This window comes from Sabethes cyaneus, chromosome 3 (assembly GCF_943734655.1).
Source record: "Sabethes cyaneus chromosome 3, idSabCyanKW18_F2, whole genome shotgun sequence".
NCBI classification, from domain to species: Eukaryota; Metazoa; Arthropoda; class Insecta; order Diptera; family Culicidae; genus Sabethes; species Sabethes cyaneus.
In genome coordinates this window covers 50433952-50452781 of record NC_071355.1, presented here as the reverse complement: position 1 = coordinate 50452781, position 18830 = coordinate 50433952, and positions in this window count along the sequence as shown.

Genomic DNA, 18830 nt, shown 5'->3' with positions numbered 1-18830 from the left:
GCGAGTCGACTTTAACAACACGGGCTACGACGAAGCAGTATCGTATATTAGTGAAAGCGGCGGCGAAAGATGCGGCAGGTTCATCAACTGGAACAGTGCAAACCCCCCTCAAGCAAGATGAACTCAAGCGAGCAGAAAAAATCCTGTGGCGTCATGTGCAGTGGGACAGTTTTCCGGATGAGATGAGTATTCTCACGAACAATCTGCAACGCCAACCTGGGCAGTCGTTAGAGAAGATCAAGAAGAATAGCCGCATCTACAAGTGTTCACCAGTGATAGACGACGAAGGCGTGTTGCGTATGGACGGGAGGCTAGCGAATTCCGAGGAACTCCTCTTCGACAAAAAGTATCCGGTCATCCTATCGCGATCGCACGAAATCACACAGCGGTTGATTCAACACTACCATGAGGAGTTCGGGCACGCAAACTCCGAGACGGTTTTCAACGAAATGAGACAGCGGTTTCAAATTCCAAATCTGCGTGTGGAGATCCAGAAGGTAGCTGACAAATGTTATGGTGCAAGGTGCATAAATGCCTTCCAAGGTCGCCGAGGATGTCTCCATTGCCAGTGGATCGGGTTACGCCGAATCGACGGCCTTTCAACTCCGTAGGTATCGATTATCTGGGCCCGGTGGAAGTAGTAGTCAGACGGCGAAAGGAGAAGCGTTGGGTGGCCGTATTCACTTGTTTAGCCGTGAGAGCAGTGCACCTGGAAGTTGTGCACAGTTTGACGACGGAGTCTTGTAGGATGGCCATCACTCGTTTCCGTAACAAGTTCGGGGCGCCAAGTCATATATATTCCGACAATGCTACGTGTTTCCAGGGTGCAAACAACGAAATGATTCGGATGGCGAGCATCAATCAACAATGTGCTGAAAGTATGGCCAGTCCCTCTACCGCCTGGCACTTCAATCCTCCTGGAACGCCGCATATGGGCGGCATCTGGGAACGCATGGTGCGATCGGTGAAGACAGCAATGCGAGCACTGGATCATGGAAGGAAGCTGACGGACGAGATTCTGGCGACAATCCTTGCGGAAGCGGCCGAAATGATTAATATGCGTCCGCTGACCTACTTGCCGCAAGATTCGGTAGAAACGGAGGCGCTAACCCCAAATCACTTTCTCAGGGGAACAGTGACCTGTGTCGATACAAACATGGAAGGTGGGCCAACGGAACTTGCTGAGGTACTGCGAAATGACTACCAGCGATCGCAGTATCTCGCTGACAAAATGTGGGCTAGATGGATCAAGGAGTACCTGCCGACCATCAACAGCCGATCAAAGTGGTTCGACGACCAGAAGCCGCTAAAAGAGGGCGACTTAGTGTTCGTGGTCGACGGTAAAAACCGGAAGAGCTGGAAGCGTGGCATCGTGGAGGCAGTGATCAAGGGGTCAGATGGAAGAGTACGACAGGTGGACGTAAGAACTGCAGACCGTAAGGTTCAAAGGCGAGGTGTGGTGAACTTAGCGGTGTTGGAGATACAGTAAATCCGGATTTCCGGAAGTACCGGATGTTACGGGCGAGAGTGTTGCAACACCGCAGAAGCATTACTGGCAACACTGCGCTGCGGTACGTCAAATGAGTACTGATGATACGAAAGGGATAGAGAGACGATGTAAATAAACGAGAGGACGGAGTAGGTATAGATGTAGTGGTAGTAGTAAAGCAATATAGACTAGAAGTGGAGCATAAAATCGCCATCGTGAATTAGCTAGATCACTACTAAAAGTAAACAAAGTGTAGTTTGCCAAAAGTAAAAGTTTTCAAAGCCTTTTTCGAATAAAATAGTGTTGCGCTTGGTTGTAGGAGGGACAAAATCGTTCCGTAATTCTGTTTGGAGGCCTGTAAGTAGAAGATAGTGAAAAGAAACAGCTATTTAGTGGTGAAAGTCGAAGAAAGATACTTACCATTGTATTTACTTACCTGCAGGAACGGTGAATCGCGGTGCAAACCTGAAAAGGAAAATTCTCGCCAAAAGTTCCAAAAGTGTAGGAATTTAGATTGTAAGTAAGAATGTAGTTAATCAAAACCATGCAAATTAACCGGAGACTTTCCGATAGCAACAGCAAAATACCAAACGAAGCGGGAGAAATACATAAATCCGACGTTAGGGTAGCTGAACTGAAGTTGGGCAACTAAACAATTCCTAAATAAACCGTAAGTTTAAAATACCAAAGAATGATCTGAAATGTAAACTGAATTAAAATTATAATTACAAAATAGGATTAAGTGCGATTAAAGCGAAACAAAAGGAAGTTGCAAGTGGGAGAAGAAACCACTTTATTGTAAGTGAAGTAGAATTTAAGAAAATCTGTATATTAACCAAAATAAATATTACAGTTTGAGCGTCGTTAACAAAAATAGTTGACTGCTTCAGAAAGTTTGGTTCCGCCCCGGAACACATACTCTAATTAGGGTAAGGAACGGATTATTCTAGAGTCGCCTATTTTAATCAGTTAAACATAACTGAGCTTACAATGCAGTATTTTGTTCATATTTTTAGAATCTTTGGATGAGAACTTAAGCATGAATGTAATTCACTTAAAAACTATTTACCTACTGTATTTTCGACGAGAAATAGGATAAATTAAAAATTAAACAACTTGCATTTTTTCAGCTGCTGAAGCGGATTGCCACCTCACTATTTTGAGCACTGATTAAAGTATTTCTAAACGTCATGCACCCAATTGAAACATGCCATTTTGTAGTAGAAATGTGAGCGCTCGTGTCGTTTGATGCCATGGCCACAAACGTATAATAATAATAATTGGGGACAAGTTAGTAAAATTCAGGACTACTTAAAAAAGTACGTTGGTGATTAAAGTGCGTTCGGGCTGATTAAAATTAGCTTCAGCGCCTCAACTTTTAATGTAAAATATTAGAAATTTAGCTTAATAATAGTGACTTACAGTGGTAACAGCTTGCAGAATTAAAGCTTGGTTTGGGGAATGGCTGGATAATGCGTAAAACAGACTCCATAGTGCTCCTTAGTCTCTTATTAAGCAACTCCTATCCCTACCTCCACATGTTATCAGCCGGAATACGAGCAACCTTAGCGGAGATCGGGTAACCAACCTCGGTGGAAACAAAGTTCGTATACCAACATGGCGGCTGCTACTCCGTTAGTAATCACATAAACTTTTACTTGATTACCAGAATTGTAGCACCGTAAATATAAAAAGATATAGCAAAACTTTATTTAGCAATATTGTAGATAATAGCTATTTCTACAAATGTCCTATATGCAGTTTTTTCGAACTTCACTTGGCTGAGACGATACTGTAAAATGAATCAAAATTGAGTCAAAGTGATCGAGCCGTCCCTGCTTACCGTATTACACGTGCGTTGGTAGTTTATTGTAAATAGTTGGTGTCCCATTTTCTGTCAAAGACTACGTCCAAGACCATTATTCCACACAAAATCTGGAATCTTAATTTGAAAATGATACTATTTAAATAAAGAGCTGCTAGGCATGTATTTACCCAAATACATACTTAAAGAAACATTTCCGTTCGCCTGAAAATTAATGGTCTTTATCATTGATGAACAAATTCATACATCGGTGCTCGGCTGCTAAGTGAGTCCGCGCTTTCAAAGCATTAAATTTTCCTTTTTCGGGTAGAAAAAAAAACGATCCTCCTTTCACACGAGTAACTTTTCCAGCCTTTCTATACTCCCAAAATATCGTTACAATTCCCATTAGTCAGCATTTCTAGCACGGTGCAAAACTTTCCTGTACCTTTCTTCGGCCATAACTTTATTTCGGTGCTGCACCACTAAGCATGCTTACCTTGTAACCGAGTTTCCCGCATTTATTTTCCAGCAACACCGACCGACGACGACGACGACGACCGGTCTCTTCTGCAGCCATCACGGAAACGCATCTGCACATTTGCTGACCGGAAACCCGCATTTTCCTCTCCATTACGACGAAGCCAGTACTACCGATCTGTGCATGCAGGTGAGTTTCCCGAATCGGGATGCCCATTCGAACGCACAACGGACCGTTTTACTTCTTTCCCACAGAATTTTCTGCAAACGAATAGACATGCAACATTTTCATCCCCATCGCAGGCGGAGGGCAAAAGTTTTCAAAAGACGAAAAAAGAAGGAAACTGAAAACTTCCTTGCCCACGTTGTCCTGGCGTTAGTTTCTTTTTTAGTTACTAAAAAACCGGAACGCCTTTTTCCGACTGCAACTTTTTCCTCCCGCGTAGTTCTTCGGCTGTAATCTTATAGCGTCGTTCACGTGAGTAGCGGAGAAATATTACCTCGTTGGTTATTAATGGTTGGTTCAAATCCTCACCGCGCTGGGTGAAGTTTTTAATTTGATACTATTGCAATGATTTTCTCGGTTCTGTTTCAAATAAATTAAGTTTTCTCTAGTTTGCTGTGGACAGATATAAATGATTTTAGTGGATAATTGGTGTTTGTGGATGATTTGTAGTCGTTCGCTTTTTACTGTAATTTTGCTTGCAATAGATAGTTATTATTTTATCAGCTTATCAGATTATTAGTTCAGTGGGGATTACTTCTATTTCGAATCCAGGGCATGCTGTAGTGCTTTAATTATTCAATTCGTAGCAATGAACGTACAGCGGAGGGAGAATTTGCTGTAAACTGGCCAACGAATAAAACTGCACCGGACGTTGAAAGTTTAATGAAATTTCATCCATTTCACCAGAGCGCTTTTTCGCGGCATTTCCCTAGACGTCCGGCACTCCTCCTGTCCGCAGTCAGTTGCAGCTGATAGCAACAGCATGACGACCAACTTTCAACTTGCTTCGTGGTGGTAAACATCGGAGCAATTGTATGGAGTACCCGGTACCCGGAGTCCGAGGGCAATCCCTTGCTGTGAGGCGATAGTTTCTAATAACACGTTCGCCACGTGGAAGCGCTAGATGATTACGATATGACGATCATCCCATCGCGTTTGAGCAGTGCAGTTTCATGCCATGACTGGTCTGGGCGAAAATGCTGCACTAGTAACTTTTGCTGAGATGAATGCCAGCAATCAGATTGAACATGTTGCTAAATGAGTTTCAATTTTGCAAGGATCCTTATGGATTTGCTTGGCTCGAACAGCAAAGTTATTAAAATCGCCATTGTCGACGAAGCTAAACCATGAAAATTGTTTCCGGATACCGATAGTTTTATATGGGAAGGATTCACTCTGAATATGTTGTTTAGTAATAAAATGGTTTTGGATTTAGATGATTAAATTTATTATATTCCCTTATCCAATTTAATAAATTGTGGTTGTGTGATGTCAGCCCAAAGGTTGGGACATAGGGTAAATTAACCATTAGTGGACCAGTTAGTACTTGAGTAGTTTTCCTCCACGAATTATTTCAAACTGGTAACGCTAAACACGCATCCGACGGCACTTACAATACGAGTAACTTTCGATTAAGCCTAAAAAAATATCAATTTATGTTAAAAATCTCTATATTTTGCACATTCTTTAAAACAGATTGGAATGTCCGTTTTCCTTTAACGGACCTTGTGCTTTACAATAGGATAGCGACCGGATCCATTACAGGAATTCTAGTGTATTTTGCATGGAGAGGGTCCACTAATGGCGACATCTTTTGCGTTGTTAACCTATAATGGACCCTCACTTGTTGAAAATATCGATTTTAAGGCATAAAAAATTGAATGCAACTAAATCTTTATAAACTGGAGTGTGTGGTATGTTTAGTACTTTCTGTTTCATGTCGTATTTTCTCGGAAATAAGTAGCACAAGCTTATAAACGCCGAAACTGTACCCGAGGTCCATTACAGGTAAATGGTCCACTATAGGATAACTTACCCTACTTAGGATCTTAGCTTAATATTGAAGATATTCATTTGCCATTTAAATATTTCTTCTGGATAATAATATATCACGTTATTAATATATAACGTTTTACCCAAGATGCGACCGCATGGTTCTTAGCACCCGCCGTAAGAAAACTCCGAGTGCTGGTAGGTCCTCTTCTAGCAGTGTCCACGTTTCGTGCCCGTAGAGGACAACCGGTCTAATTAGCGTTTTGTACAGTGTGCGCTTTGTACGGGGGCTCAAATTGTTCGACCGCAAGCGTTTGTGGAGTCCGTAGTAGGCCCGGCTTCCGCTGATAATACGTCTTTTAATCTCACGGCTGGTATTGTTGTCCTCTGTTGCCAGCGAGCCAAGGTATACGAACTCGTCGACTACCTCGAACTCATCCCCGTCGATTACCACGGTAATGCCCAAGCGAGCCCTGTCGCGATCGGTCCCGCCCGCCAGCATATACATCGTTTTAGACGTATTTATCTTCAATCCATTCTTCTCTGCTTCGCGTTTCAGTCTGGTGTACTGATCTTCCGCCGCCTCAAATATTCTGCCGATAGCATCCACGTCGTCAGCAAAGCAGATAAATTGACTGGATTTATTGAAAATCGTGCCCCGCATTTCGATCGCCGCTCGCCTTATAACACCTTTAAGCGCAGCGTTGAATATCAGGCAGGAAAGACCATCTCCTTGTCGAAGTCCCCTGCGAGATTCGAATGGGTCCGACAATCCACCCGAGATTCTCACACAGCATCCCATCCATCGTAGCCATGATAAGTCTAGTAAGCTTACCCGGAAAGCCGTTTTCGTCCAAAATTTTCCATAGCTCTTGTCGGTTTACGCTATCATATGCGGCTTTGAAATCGATGAACAGGTGGTGCGTGGGGACTCGGAATTCGCGGCACTTCTGGAGGATCTGCCGCAGGGTGAAGACCGACCCTCCATGCAGCTATTGCAAATTCATCTAAGATGTATTACAAATGTTAAATGGGCCAGGCGAACTGTGAAGTATTGCCGCAAAGACGATTCTGTGAAATGAATTTTGTGTGAATAAATTATTCATACATAAATACATTTCTGAACCAATAGGGGAAGAAGAAACGGGGACGTCTCGTACCAACCGCTTCTGATAACACGGTGTGACAAAAATTTATACGTTGTTGGTCACACCTAGTACATCATAAAAACACATATGACACCACCCTAACACCCTCAAAATTTCAAGATATTCCAAAAAAACGTTTTTTGGCTAGGTGTACACATACTATCATGAATAACTCAATAATTGAGAAGCAACAAATTCTACAACTCTTAAAAATGGTCTAAAATTTGCAAATGTTGACCGATTTGGCTGAAATTTTGACCAAAGTCTTAGGATTGAATATAAAACAAGTGATGTTGAGCTTAGGAATGTGGGTCATTATTAAGGTCACTTTAAGGACCCCTAAAGTGAGAAAAATATTAATTTTTTAGTTAAATTTCATATTTAATTGAAAAAATCTCGTCCAACTTTTGTAGAACCATAGTGAATGTATATATATCCTGAAAGCTTATCCTCTAAGCTTTCCAAAAATGTATAAAAAACTTAAAATTGCTTGGAAAATTATTAAGTTATTCATGATAGTATGTGTACACCTAGCCAAAAAACGTTTTTTTTTGCAATAACTTAAATTTTGGGGGTGTTAGGGAGATTTCAAATGTGTTTTTATGATGTACTAGGTGTGACTAACAACGTACACTAGGTCATTTGAGAAGTATTTTTTCCGTGTAACACCGTGTAATTATTAAATTGATATTATATTTTCGTTGGGAGTATTTTGCTAGTAAAGGTTAAATAATACTCCGGACCCTCGGGGATGAATTTATGGCATATGGTCAAAAGTCTGGGTCTGCAATAGGCCAAGGTTATAGCGCTTTTTATCGCTCTCTGAAATAAAATAACATCCACTGACTACCAATTATTTGACAGCGTAGATTCATAATAAAAGTTGCAAAACAATTGCTTATTAATTATTAGATGAAGAATTGCTCAGTTAGGATGAATAAAATTACGAAACGATCTCACCGGCATTTCCTGTATGTCTCGTCTGTTTCATTAGCTTAAACGTGCTGTGAACTTGCTGCCACTCAAGGTAACGAAGATGTTCTATATCTATGCTAAATACTGCTATGGGAAGAAATCAGTCCGGCGGAGAACAGCACACTGTTAGGTTTTTCAAAGATGGGGCTATCTGGATTGGCATGTCCATCCTTTTCGGCTCTGCTCACACTGTGTCTTTCCCTGCTGGTTTGACCTTTCTCCTGTTGCCGTTCTTCCGGTATCTCCGTTGGTTGCAATTCTGGAATTGTATTTAGCGTCCAAAACGTCAAACCGGTTACACAATCACTAAATACTTATCACTTCTCCGAAATATATAATTTAAAAAGTTACGAGCAGAACATTCTTGACGCAAAAAAATATTGCGACCATGCGCGGTCGCAGTTTGCTGAGATCCTTCTGAGGTCTCGTAGCCTGCAATTCCGTACAAAACTCGCGTTCTATCAAATGCTGATTTTCCCGGCGATTCCCGGCTTCGAAGTGTCCGACGAAGTGACCGACGAACTCTTAGTGACGTTTTTGATTCAGATGAGACCTTACGATCAATTTCTGGCGGCATAATAGAAGAAAGAGTGTAGCGCAGACGCATGAAGCATGAAATATGTAAGGAATACGCGGTTGCGGATATCATGAAGCAACTAAAACACAGCAGGGTACAGTGGGGTGGCCACACAGAATATCGCTTATCCCAACTTCAGAACTAGTCTTGCGTAACGGTATGCACAGTTCAGTGCCACATCGTATTGCTAATCATCGGTATCATCTAGATTTCTACCACATTCAATGACCTGATTGCTAATCAACTTTGGTTGAAAGCAAGACTCGAGGGATTTTGTTTTTGCTATAATTTAGTCTTTGCACAATGCAATGGTGATCATGATAGGACAGTTTCTGCTCTTACAGAAACCCAGGAATTTAATCATCAAATGTTTTATTGTCTGTAATAGAAAATTGCCCAAGAAATCCTGCATTTTGGGAACTTGAGTAAAAAAATGTTATTTTTGACGATAATTTGTTGATAAAACGAGACAACATAAGGGAAAAACGAATTGTTTCGTCGCCAGTGGAGGCTTATCGTTTTTTCGAACCACGTTAGGTAGACTGCAGACTTTAAAAAATGAGACGTTGTGAAAGGTAACTATTATTTTTTAATATTCCAGGCTTAGTAGATAATATTGGATGCTATATTTCGTTTGTAATACAGCCCGGACTCGATTATCCGGGTGCTCATTTTTATTTTCAGCCCGGATAATCGAATCACCCGGATAATCGAATCATCATTTTTGGTACAAATTTTTTTTTGGTTTGTCAAGTTTTTTGGCTTTTAGGTAAGGTACCCCGGGGTAAGTGGGAATACGGGGTAAGTGGGAACGAAGCTCATAACTCTCCTCAACCTCATTTTCTCCATCCGAACCTTTCTAGAAATGAAAGATACAACTCAAACGCATGTATTAAAATTTTAGATTATTTATAACAGGCATTCCAAACATCAAAATTGGACTTTCAATTTGAGCGTTATTTTCAATTTGCGTTGTAAGTTTGACGCACGTTTTTATAAATGATATTTTGGCACAGGCTTTACGGAAAAGTACATGTTTTTCTGACAGTTCGTAAACATAATGAGTGTATAAACAAATTACACCCGAAAACTAGTTGTTTAATTTGACAAACGGCATTAAAAAAATGGGTCAAAATAAGGTCGGCACTTCAAAGCACCCGGGGCAAGTGGGACCTATTAAAAATAAAGTGTTTCAGCACAAAACTTCCTGTCTTAATACATTTTTTAGATGAACTATCGAACATTTTCAGTTCAATTACATAATATTTATACCAGTAAAGCTTTAAAATAAAACCGAAAAAGACTAAACCAAGGGGCAACAGAAAAGAAGCCCACATGCACAGCTTGTGAGGGAACAAACAGTTTGGTCACATTTTGGTTACACCTAATCGATGTTAATTGAATTTGGAAAGTCAAATTTGATATAATTAAGCAAATCTGCAACTGGAATTGAAACAATAAAGTGTTGTGGTTATTAAAACGTAACTATCTCTTATGAGTAGCTCTACCGAATTGGGCATGGTAGAACAAACAGATCATAATCGTATTTTCGAGCTATTAAACTATGATTAATCCTAAATTACGTCTCGCAAGAATTGAATACAACGACATATTCAACTACATTTCATTACAATAATGCTTTACAGCGTAATTGCTCACGATCTGTGTTTTATATAAATTATAAAGTCGCTCGTTGTGATCTGATTTTGTTACGCTATTTTTGAATGAACCCTTCGTACAAATATTGTTTTTAATTGCTTCTTGCAATGCTTTAACATTGCTGTATATTAACTTACACAATTTACTATTATTTTATGCTTTTTAATCAAATTTGAATATAGGTCCCACTTGCCCCGGTAAATGGGGCAAGTGGGACCTATTGCCATAATTTTGAAGATTCTCCTCCAGATTCATTTAATGTAAATTGATAAGTCTTTTTCGTAATTAATCCTTCGAAGTGATACCACTGAAGAGTTTCTGTGCTAAAAGAATTTTGAAATAATCATAGGTATAGAAAACACAGTGGAATAAACCCAAACTATGCATTTTTTAGGTCCCACTTGCCCCGGTGTACCTTATAAGAAATGTTTTATTTATTATTGATCTATCTTCCCAAAAGTCAGAAAAATTCTTTCTTACGATTTTTTTCCACTGATGATTTTTTTTGGTACAATATTATTTTTTGTATGTTATGTTTTTCAATATTTAGGTATTATAAAGGTTTTTTTATTATTGATCAATCTCCCCTAAAATCATAAAATTCCTTTTTGAAATTTTTTTACTGAAGATTACGATGATGATGATAATGATGAAGGTGATGATGATTTTTAAGTAAAAAATTGATTTAATCATCGCAGGATTTATTTTTGTTTTGTTCGCCGATAAAAGGGATATAAGAAAGGAATTTTGTAGCTTTAGGGAGGTGAATCAATGCTTGTCTAGTTGGAATCATCATGTAGTATGAAAACTATAACATTTGGGATTAAAATAAATCAGCGAAAAAAAATTCCCCGGTTAATCGAATCCCCGGATAATCGAGTCATAATAAAATATGGCATAGAATAAATAATGAATTTTTGGCAGTCTTAGTTCGTTTGCAGCATGTGCGCATTATATTTTATCGGGTATATTGATATGATAGGTTGATTATGGGGAAACCGAAAGTGGCTCAAAGATGGCTGGATAAATGGCTACCATTCGAAGCATGTATTGTTTTGCGCCTTAAAAATGCATCTGTATTGGCAGAGCACGCTTTCGCCACGTAATCAGTGCTTCCAGCGCTGTTATAATTTCCTAAAACTTGTAATTCATTTTATCGATCTGCTATGTATCAATAAACGCTCAGCAAAACATAATTGCTAATGGAAAATAAATTTAACTGAACATATCGATCATTACGTGTTCATAAAAGCGACCAATGTACAATTTGGAATTAGTTAATAGATATTTGATTACGCACATATTTCGTTGAATTAGCGATTTCCGAAAAAGCAGCTACACAGTATCAAACTTTCGTCACATCAATGAGCTTTTAAAGAGCTTTCAACTTTCGCGGTTGGCTGCGGATCAGCTGTTTATGTTTGCAAGCTCCGTTATTTGACATATATTACCAATACTAATGCAATATTCAAATAACCGTTTAGGTTTTTAACGAACACATGAGATGTACAGTACAGTGTTTGTTGCACTAACACAATTACGTTAGCCACTTTCGGTTCCGCCTTAAATCAACGCGCCACTGAAATTTTGCAATTTTTGAAAACTGATTGGTTCAATAAAATAAACATATTTAATTAGTCAATTTCAATTTCTAGCGAAATCATTTTAGTTGCTTCCTGTGACAAGAAAACCGATTGATAATAACTTTCTTTCGGCAAAATACTTTGCTTTGATAACTAATAAAACTATACTCTATAAAACTAACAGAGTTATTACGGTTGGACAAGCTACCGCGATAAGATCAATTTTGATTGGTGCGCCATTTTGTATTGCTACGCCACAAGTTTACAAGAGACGTGTGCAGCCAACCAGTTTTAACGTGGTAATATAAGCAACCACAATAAATTTGCTTTATTAACAGTTTTATTATGGTTTTCTGGCTAGCTATAAGTGTGTTTGGATCACCATATACCACTATAAAACCGTAGGTAATGATTATTACCGCAATAAAACCTTTATAAAATTCAAGTAAAATCAAGTGGCTTTAGAATTGTTACTTGGGGTTACTGCTTTTGGACATTTCCATTTTATGTTGCCCTATATATCCAAACTAGAGTGCGCGTAACTGTCCAAAATAGATAAACCTTGCTGTCCGATTGCGATGCCCTGGCCCAGTGGTTATGGTGCCGATCAAAGTCAGTTTGGCTTTGTACGACCCTATACAGCCATTAAATGGGAGCGGGAACTCTTATCCCTACCTCCACGCGGTGCCGGCTGGGACGTAACCGGGTCTAGGGTCGACCAAATACCAGTCTTTGGTTGCACCCTTGGTTGTGTGCTAACAGGAAGGGGGGGTACGTATGTCTACGGGTGGCGTAGTGCAGTGGTGTAAAGACGCAAGCATAGCTCAAGTCCCATAAACCAGCTGCGACGTCGTAGTGTCCTGCTAGAGCTCAGGACTTTAAACGTAAAAGCCAGGTCAGGAGTGCCGAGGGCACATTAGGATCGGTTCCAGGAAGATCCTAATTATGATATACTGGAATGGCAGGAAAACGATCGGATTAGACGCTATAGGGCTGACGGCTGTGAATTCTACTACCTTGCGTAAGGAAGGGTAACACCTTCCCGAGACGGCGAGTAAGCTAATGGTACTGCTACCATCCGTCCCACTAGAACCGTGGCTCGTCTCTAGGTACGGTCAAAGCTCGTCACTCACGTCCAAGTGCGTTGGTGTAGGCTCAGATGATATATTCCTGACTAACGCTGATCAGATACTGACATCCCTATCCTCAAGAAGGTTAGGGGGAAGTGTCCCTAGCCATGGCCTCTCTGCTTGCATAGATCACTATAGGATCGTATAGGCGACCACACAAATACGAGCGCTGATAGCGGCCTAGTTGGGACCCAACAGAAATGATGAATACAACCAACCAACACAATTAGTATTCAAAATCTTTCATTTTTTCGTGAAACTCGAACTTTTTGATTTTTTGGAATGACACCCTATCCCACACCTTACCGTAAGACGCAGTCCTACGTCCACAGTAGGTAAAACATGGGATAGACAGCATCGGGAACTGACAAAATTAGAACAAACGTACTACGTAATCCTTTGTCAAAAAATCCGGCGATTGACTGTTCCTTACTAGATTTCCAAAAGGTTCAACTGCCACTCGAAGCACGAAGTCCGAAATATTTGAAAGTATAAAAAATCATGAAACTGTGCTTCCACACTGGCTTTGGTAAAGTGTGAAAACTTTTCTCATTTTCTCCCCGTTTTCCTTACTAGCTTACCCTGTGGGGTGGCATCGCCACTATGGAGCAGCAGAGATAAAATTGTCAGACATTCTCCGTCCGTCCATCACGACGGAGGCTTAATGCGAAAAGCCAAATCCAAAATGCTTTACTGGTGGTACAATTGTCCGTAAAACTTTTCCGCAAATCTGCACCCACGACTGGTTGAAATGTGGTTCGTATGGCGGCCGATCTATGCGGTGCGCTTTACATTCCGTCTTCGTCCGCTGCGGCGCTGGCGCTGCTACGATGACTGTGCCTGTGGTCTGTGGTCTGTGAAGGGAGTTCGTACTAGTTACATAATAACTAAGGCGCACGTTGGCGGAGAAAATCTTGAAAATTTTATCGCGCTGTTAACTTTGAGTTGATTGCGCTCTGGACAAACACCGGGTGAAAATGGGTTGTAAAAGTGGTCATTCTGGCTTTGCACGGAACGGTAAATTTTGATCTAGTTTTCTACGTGGGTATCGGTTAGAAAGACTGTAACCAAAATGCACCGTAGGCGACATCAGCGGGAGTTAAAGTTTGTTTTAATCAACAATTTTATACTTATCTTCTAAATGCCTGTTAAATTATATTATCAGTAAAATCTGTTGAATGTTTCGAAACCGAACTGGAGCTTCTGCTCAATATTTTGATATAAAATAACCTGACCCAGAATTGATAGTCCATTAATAAACTTTCTCAAATGGCTTTCAACACCCATTTTAATTGAATTTGATGTTGATTGCGAAATCGTTTATTAACCTAGTTTCGGTCAAAATGTACCCAACTAGCTGATTCAATTTCAAACCAGATTGAACAATACGTTAGCCCTCAACAAATCATGGCTCTGAATATACTTGCAAAATAAATTGCGACCGAGAAAAACATAGCAAATGTAGTACTCGATATATGGCATTATTCTTTCATTCATTGGTTACTCTTCTTGTTTTCCGGCCAACGAAACGTTGTTAGCTCACGCAGTCTCCCTAAATCATGCTGCCTTCAAGCTGCCGAAGCCGAAGGCTGTCATTCGCACTTCATCACTCAATCGACCTGAAACCCCTGAAAGGGAGTCATTAAAGGTGGTAGATGTATTCATTTACCGGGTGCCTTTTCTTTCAGCGGCAGCACAATGAAGGTAAAAGGTAAAACCGTTCCCTGTTTGAAACAGCTCAGTGGCGCACCGTTCGCTCTGTAGCTCAGCAGCCAGCGGTAACCTTGAAATGATTTATTCGAATGTCTCTCTTGTGAATACTTTTCCACCTCAGCTTCAATCGTTCTCTCTTTCGTGGCTAGTATGGGGATTTATCCGCTTTTTTCCGTAAAAATTAAAGTATCACATGACAATCCTTTAATCGGATTACATAAATGTTAGGTTTTGAAATGCTGTTTATTGAAATTTTATTTAGGGGAAGGATTGTGCATCACATACACATAACATACGCTCGTCCGAGAGGGCTCGTTCCCGGTTCAGGTCGCTTTATTTTTCAAATTGATGTTGTTGAGATTTGGTGGAATTATTGCATCATAAAGCAGTCTGAAGTGATTGGGTTCAGGTAGAAAGCGAAAAATTAGAGGGTATATTTCAAAAACAACTCCCCCAAACATATGTACATAAACTTGGAGTAAAGCATGGAAGCTGAGTAGGACTGACTGGATCTATCGACAGTTTTGAATTAATGAGTTGGGAAATGTTTGGCTGTCCAAATGAAAAAGAAATTAAAGTACTGGGATGAATAAATGCTGGCCATTGATAACCCAACTGTCACTTTAAAATTAGTTTTAAATACGTAATTTATTTTCCCTTTTTCTGTGTGTATACTTTACACTGTAAAGGAGGCGTACTAAACCACAAATAGGTATGTTACATGAACAATATTGATCGAGAAATTACACAAGCAGTTCTTCAATTCTGAATTCGTTCTATGAATATTTTCGTATTTCTTGTGAGAACTTTTTTGTGAAATTACTACAAATATTTGATTAGAATTTCGAATTTTCAACCAATTACGCGGTTTCTACTCCAGGTTAGCCGCGGCTCATGACAGCGTCTGATCCAGAACAGGCGGCTAAATTAAGAAATGTGTTGTCTCACCGGACATGGCAACCCCATCACGGTATCAGCATTTGTGGCTCGAGCAGCACGTTCTTCACAATCGTGTGGAAGATTTGTAACCGCATCTTGGACTCGGTAGCGTGACATAGTAAAATCTACCAGAAAAACCTGAATATCTACATCCTTCTTTCTAAGAAAATTACATTTTTGACTAGGAACACTCGGCATAGATAAGGCGACAAAATGAGGACATTGGATGCTTGATACCTGTAACTGCTGAATTTTGTGGGTGGCGACAGGGTCCCAAGCAGCACACATTTGGCACTTTTAGTTGCAGCAACTCATTTATAACTAAAATTGGTCACAAATCGGTTGCCACAACTGGTTTGTAACAACTGTGCTACTAGGGGTGCTGCTCGATCAGTTAGAACCCCGCAGGTTCGGCATCGTGTCACTACAGGAAGATAAAAAGATGTGGAGGTTCCGTAGCAGTATGGCCAAATTTTAGCGGAGCGGTGGAGCGAACGAACTGGGAACGTTGTGCAATTGGAGGCAATGTACGACAACTGTTCAACAGCGTTGTCAGACTTTACTGAGGAAAAATCCGTAGTTTTATCACCGAAGAAAAGGTTACAATTTAGTTTCAAAATCAATAAAAAAGCGCAATTTAATCAAATTTTGAATCAAATTTTTGTTCAAACAAAAATTTACCGACATTCATTTTTTCAAGTTTCATTTTAGAAATAAATCATAAATTTGACTGAAGTTTTTGGAGCGTCTTAGTAAAATACGAAACTTGAAACTGGAATGTTTTCTTTTTTATTTAATTTCAGGTCATAAATTTGACTTAAATTAATTGAGGACGCTTACTCGCGACATTTGTTATTTGTTATTTAGTTTGTGTACATTCATCGGACAAACAGTCTACATGAATACTTATAAACTAGGATATCACATAATAATTTGTTACACGGTCACGAAAAACGCCAGCACTAACATTGAAGTCAAACAAATGGTAACACTGGTTAAATAAAGAACCTAAAAATAAAAAATAAGAAAACTTATCCAATTTAATTCTACTATGTGTATTTTATTCACGACAGATACGTATTTCGCCTACGACTTGCAGGCTTCCTCAGTGTCTGTTTTCGAACTAACTGTTCGAACTGTTTTCGTATTCTACTAAGACGCTCCAAAACTTCAGTCAGTAAATAAAGAACACATCGCTCGAATGGGCTCATTTTGTGCACAATCCGTTCTATACTGCTGAAGACTGAAGTCCCGGCGTCGAAGGGGTCGTGGTACTGCATTTATGTTTATTCTGGAGAGAATCCACGGCGCGTCGATTTCCCCCAACATCAGTTTGCTGATAAAGACCCTCCTCTGAACGTTTCTTCACTTTTGCAGGGTATCCATTCCCAGAAGTCTGCATCTTGCTTCGTACGGCGGTAGCTCATTTGGATTTCGCCAAGGAAGAAGTCTTAAAGCGTATCTGATGAATCTTGATTGAACTTTTTCAATTCTGTGGGTCCAAACGCTACGGAAGGGACTCCAAACGATAGCTGCTGTTTCCAACACCGACCGAACTAACCTGAAGTACAAGGCGCGCAGGCAGTATGGGTCGCGGAATCTGTGCTGAGATACGGAAGATGAACCCGAGGTTCCGTCGAGATTTAGCAACGATGTGACTATAATGCTATTGATCTTCAATCATTCGCCATTCATCTATGTTTTTCCGTCTTCATATTTTATTTTCTTTCATGTGGTTTTTCTGTTCGCCGATTCGTTCTTTTAAATGTGTGCCTTTCTTGCATTTTACATAGTCTTTTCGTTTCGGAAATAGTTCCAGCGATTTGTTATTTTTTATTGTCTTTTGATGCGTTTTTGGTTGCTCTTGATTGCGTTTTTTGTGTCCTCATTTGTAGTCTGTTTTAGCATTTCGCTGTGTCGCTGTCGTTTAGTCGTCTCTTCCGCACCTTTTCTGCATCTATTTTTAGTCTTTACGCCATTTTTGGTCACTTTTTGGCGTTTTTTTCGGCGTCTTCATCAAAGTTTTGTCAGGTTTCGTTTTTTTTTTCATCAGCTTTTCACCTGCTTGTCATCTTTTCTTCTCCGTCATCTTTTCGCAGCTTCTTTGCCGTCTATTTTCTGTCTTTCTGAGGTTGTTTTTTCATTACCTTTTTGTTAGACTAATCTCAAGTTTTTAGTCTTGACCTTGGAATGAGGTCATACATATATTAATATTTTTTTGAAACGATGGTTCTACAATTGATGAAGGGACGGTAGGGGAAAGAAATGGAAAATTTTTTGGTGAAGGAGGAGGGGGAAGAGCGGAAAGGAAAGGGGGGGGGGGGTATTGGTAGCTATGCTTGACAAGTAGTCATTTTGACTCCTACCTTTTCTCCAATGCTGGAAGGTGCATGAGTCGAATCAAGCTGTAATCTGAGATTACAACCGGATTCTTTCCCCTACCGACCCTTCATCAATTGTAGAACCATCGTTTCAAAAAAATATACCTTTTTGTTGTTTTTTCGACGCGTTTTCGCTGTCTTTTTGTCATCTTTTTGTTTTTTTTTTAATATTCGTTGTTCTTTTGTCATATTTTCGTCGTAATCGTTAAAAAAAGACAAAATCGAAGGTGTAATCGATAGAGAGATGACAAGAAAACAGCGAAAACATAACCAAAAATTAACGAAAAGAGATGACAAAAAGACAGCGAAATCGCGCGGGAAAAATAACAGAAAGCTAACGAAAAAATAACATAAGAATTACGAAAAGACAGAAAATAGACAGCGAATAGACAAAAGACAGCGAAAAAATTACGAAAAAGTGATGAAAAACAGGTAAAAAGCCTATAAAACAAAAGATGAAATCAAACAAAACTCCGATGAAAACGCCGAAAACCGCCAAAACATGACAAGAATATTAAAAGCGTTGGAAATATTAAAAATAGATGCAGAAAAGGCGATGATCATTCTCATATCACATATCCGTCGTCTGTTCGTAAGTTTTTGACTTAGTTTTCAGTTTGCAGTTTTCGTCGCTTTTTCGCCGGCTTTTTATCGTTGTTATCGTCTTTTTTGTTGCTGTTTTGGCACCTTTATTTTGGCGTGGTCCTTTTGTCGTTTTTTGTTATCTTTTCGTCGTTTTTTGTTGTCTTTTCATCACCTTTTAGGCACCTCTTCTCGTCGTCCTATTTGCTGTTAATACCCTTCTGGCATGTAGAAAAGACAACCAAAAATTCTTCACTTTCGTCGTTCTTCGTTCACTTCGTTCGTTCTGTCGTGAATTTGTAATTTTTTTCATCGTTTTTTTTTGCAAATTTTTGTCGTGCTTATAACGCTTTTTAAACGTTGTTTTATCC